General features: G+C 43.6%; 1 non-coding gene across 1 annotated transcript; it reads right to left on the bottom strand.

The window, feature by feature from the left end:
* Positions 1-2,712: 2,712 nt before the first annotated feature.
* LOC111752070 (U6 spliceosomal RNA) lies at positions 2,713-2,817 on the bottom strand. The gene has a single exon (XR_002787088.1). It is a non-coding gene; the product is annotated as a U6 spliceosomal RNA (small nuclear RNA).
* Positions 2,818-4,703: the final 1,886 nt, after the last annotated feature.

Here is a 4,703-nt window from a genome sequence, read left to right as displayed (position 1 = left end):
GCGTATTCCCAACAACAACAATAAATTATTTAAAAAAAAAACAAAACTGTCTCAGCATCAAGGAAATTCAGAGTTATATTTTGACATTTGGGTCTTATTTGTGCAGCTCTGAAAACAGTACCCAGTTGTCTTAGTTATCTAGTGCTGCTATGACAGAAATACCACAAAACTTTATTCTTTCACAGTCTAGAAGTCTAGAAGACTGAATTCAGGGCACTAGCTCCAGCAGAAGGCTTTCTCTCTCTCTGCCAGAAGGTCCTTATCATCAATCTTCCTCTGGTCTAGGAGCTTCTCAACACAGGGACCCTGGGTCCAAAGGATGCGCTCTGCTCCCCAAACTTCTTTCTTGATGGCATGAGGTTCCTCTTTTCTCTACTCAATTCTCTCTTTTATATCTCAAAAGAGATTATCTCAAAATACAACCTAATTCTACAGATTGAGTTCTGCCTCATTAACATAACTGCCTCTAATCCTGCCTCATTAACATCATAGAGGTTAGGATTCACAACACATAGGATAATCACATCAGAGCACAAAATGACGGACAACCACACAATACTGGGAATCATAACCTAGACAAGCTGACACACATTTTGGGGGGACACAATTAAATCCATAACACCAGGGAAAGTGGTTTTGTTTCTTCATGGACTGGTGCAATGACAAAGGACTGTTTTCAGAGGTTAACATTTGAGCCTTCAAAAAAAAAAAAACAATTATCAAGTCCAGTACACTACTCAGAGTGAACTTTAGCACTCTTCCTACACTGGGCAGTACTTTTGTGAGGGAGTGTTCTACTTCCAAAATTCCTCAGTGTGTCTTTCCATCCTCCCTCCAACAGATTTGTTTTTGGTAAATTGACCAGCTCCAGCACCAGCTGGCTAAAAGGTGCTCACTTTCTCTACTTTTCCCAATGTCATCTTTTTCAAACAATAAAGCACTTGACTACTAACTGGTTTGAACCCACTCAAAGGTGCCTTGGAAGACAAGCCTGGTGGTCTGCTTCTGAAAAGTCACAGCCTTGAAAACCCTGTGGAGCAGTTCTCTGCATACGTGGGGTTGCCATGAGTCAGAATCAACCGGTTGGCAACTAACAATAGGAAGAGATGCTCTGAGATCTTATGGCACAAAAGATGGAAGGGCCAATATGTGTATGAGACAGAAAGTAATCCCAATGAGTAAATATTTGTACCTCACTTGCTCCTATTATTTCTCAAGGTATTATGAGTGTCATTATTGAATTGTGAACCCCAAAAATACATGTATCAATTTGGCTAGGCCATGATTGTCCACCATTTTGTCATCTGATGTGATATTCCCATATGTTGTGAATCCTACCTCTATGATGTTAATGAGGTGGGATAGACGGCAGTTATGTTAATGAGGTAGGACTCAATTTACTAGATTGGATTGTGTCCTGAACCAATCTCCTTTGAGATATGAAAGAGAGAAGCGAGCAGAGACACAGGGGGATCTCATACCACCAAGAAAGCAGTGCCGGGAGCAGAGCTTGTCCTTTGGACCTGGGGTTCCCGCAAGGAGAAGCTCCTAGTCCAGGGGAAGATTGATGACAAGGACCTTCCTCCAGAGCCAACAGAGAAAGCCCTCCCCTGGAGCTGGCACCCCGAATTTGGACTTCTAGACTGCTAAACTGTGAGAGAATAAACTTCTGTTTGTTAAAGCCATCCACTTGTAGTATTTCTGTTACAGCAGCACTAGATGACTAAGACAATGAGTAATAAAAGTAATTGCTAACATTCAGGGCCAGCTTCATTGGGCATGCAACCTGTGCAATTGTAAAGGACCTTGTGCTCAGAGGACTCTGAGCTTGGCTTGGTATCGTGCTATCACCATGTAGAAATTCTTAATTTTTAATCAAAGGGGCCCTGCATTTTCATTTTGCACTGGGCCGGGCAAATTATGTACCAGTCCTGTTAAATTAATATTTACAGGGCACTTACTAGGTGCCAGGCTCTGTTCTAAGCTTTTACCTGTATTAAATTCCAGTGGCTAGAGTACCACCAGATTGTGTAAATTTTCCCCATTAACTAGTTGCTGTTGAGTCCCTTCTGACTCATGGGGACCCCATGTATGTCAGAGTAGAACTGTGCTCCATAGGGTTTTCACTGGCTCATTTTTTGGAAGTAAGACGCCAGGCCTTTTTTCTGAGACTGAGTGAACTCAAACTTTCAACCTTTCGGTTAGCAGCCAAGCTCACTGACATTTTTTACCACCCCAAGACTCTGTATTTCCACCATTTAAAAAAAAAAAAAACCAAACCCAGTGCCGTCAAGTCGATTCCGACTCATAGCGACCCTATAGGGCAGAGTAGAACTGCCCCATAGAGTTTCCAAGGAGCGCCTGGCGGATTCGAACTGCTGACCCTTTGGTTAGCAGCCGTAGCACTTAACCACTATGCCACCAGGGTTTCCTTTCCACCATTACTGAAGGTAATTTGCAGGTGTCTGTTTTCTTGCCACTAAGAAGTGCTTAACTTGGGGAAGGCGGAAGACAATCACTCAGCAAAGCTTTTCCAGACAACTCTTAAAAAAAAAAAAGGTTTTTTTAATCACATTAATGTTTTTTTCATATCACGTTTTACAATCACGTTTACTTATTTTCTGTAAACCCTCCCCCTTTCTACAACATAAGGCCCATGTTTTGCACCACTGAATTTTCAGCACAAGGTAATTAATAAAGTTTTTTTTTTTTTTAAATATGGAATGCTTCAGGAATTTGTGTGTCATCCTTGCACAGGGGCCATGCTAATCCTCTCTGTATCGTTCCAATTTTAGTACATGTGCTGCCGGAAAGCACAATAAATATGTTTTAATAAATTAAGTGTCCAAAATTTCTTGGAAAATATCGGTGTAGAAACAATACCTCTGCTATGGAGTGCAACAGGCTATCAGCACTTGCAACAAATCATTTGCTTTGAATGCTGATGGATGAAAAAATAATCCTTTTACGGCCTTTTGTAAAAATAAATGATCATTTATTTAAACAGTAGTTGAGCCCCTACTAAGGAGCCCTGGTGGCAGAGTGATTAAACATTCAGCTGCTAACCAAAAGGTCAGGGTAGTTCGAATCCACCAGCCACTCCTTGGAAACCCTATGGGGCCATTCTACTCTGTCCTATAGGGTCACTGTGAGTCTGAATCCACTCAACAGCAATGGGTTTGGTTTTTTGGTTTTAGTCCCTGCTACTGCTTGCACTGTGCTACATGCCAGAGGCATGCTAAGAAGAGGTGCCTCATCTCCAGAAGTTTAGTCTAATAGAGCAGGGAATGGTTATCTAAGTATGGATGGGAGGACTCTTCAAGCGTGTCTGAAAGGTCAAAACCATACTAATACATTATTTGCCTTTTTCATGCTCATTCTCTCAGAAATGTAGAATGGAGTTTACCTAGGCTACATGTAATGAAGGGAAGTGGCATGTGTGCTTGTGTTTTAAAAACGTCCCCCTTTTCATTTCTAATTCAGTAAATAGATATAACCCACAAAAACAAAGTCTTTTGGGGTCTTCCATAATTTAAGAATGTAAACAGATTCTGAGACTGGAACATGCGTACCCACGAAGCCCTTAGCAACAGAAAACACTGTAGATGACAGGGCGACTAAAATGTGGAAAGTCTGAGAACGACCTTTACCAGGAGGTAAGAGCCTAGATAAGTGGAGCAGCAAGGACATCCCAAAACTGAGAAGGGTGTGAGCAAGAGGCAGCCTAGGCAAAGGCGCTCAGGGAGTGTGCAGCACATGATGAAAGCTTTGGAGACAGACCCATCTCTATGCAAGGCTATACACTTCTTTCCACAAGCAATACACCACAAATAAAAACCCTTTCCCACAGAGCTGATTCCGACCCATTATAACCCTGTAGGACAGAAGAGAACTGCCCGCACAGGGTTTCCAAGGCTATAATCTCTACAGAAGCAGACTGCCACATCTATCTCCCACGGAGAGTGGCTGGTGAATTCGAACTGCCAACCTTTCCATGAGCAGCCAAGCACTTAACCACTGCGAGGCCAGGACTCCTACACCCAATACGAGAGGCTGTAAATTCTTCCCATGCTGGACAGGGATCTAATATAAAGCCAGGGCATAACTTGGACCAGACAGGAAATTTTATGGCGGTGCCCCCTAATGATAATTTTTTTTTAATTCGTCCAGTTGTCATTGTTGTTGGTAAGTGCCGAAGTCAGTTCCGACTCATAGCGATCCTATATACCACAGAACGAAAGGCTGCCCGGTACTGTGCCCTCCTCACATCCTTGTTAGATTTGAGCGCACTGTTGCAACCACTATCAATCCACCCGTTTGAGGGTCTTCCTATTCTTCGCCGGTCATCTACCAAGCATGATGTCCTTCTTCAGGAACTCATCTTTCTGACAACACGTCCTTGCTTCTAAGGACCATGCTGTTTTGGCGTAGGGACTAAAACATCTGCTTCCAGGCTTGGGGCCTGGACAAAGCAGAAAAGAGCGGGAAAATAAAACAAGAAAGAAACAAAGAGTGGGTTGGCGGTAAAAAGGAAGAGGCGGCGGGAGAAGCCAATGAATCAGACCGAAGCTCCTAGGCCAACCCGAGCTGTCCACATGCGCAGGCGCACGCCTCGTGCTCTCGCGGGAAAGAACCGTTGGCAGTCCCCGCGCGGCGGGGAGGTAGGGCGGGGTGGAGGCGGGAGTGAAGTCTCGCGAGAAGAG

This window comes from Loxodonta africana, chromosome 3 (genome assembly GCF_030014295.1).
Source record: "Loxodonta africana isolate mLoxAfr1 chromosome 3, mLoxAfr1.hap2, whole genome shotgun sequence".
NCBI lineage: Eukaryota > Metazoa > Chordata > Mammalia > Proboscidea > Elephantidae > Loxodonta > Loxodonta africana.
Note: the sequence above shows the minus strand (reverse complement) of the source record. Positions and strands in the feature narration are given on the sequence as shown.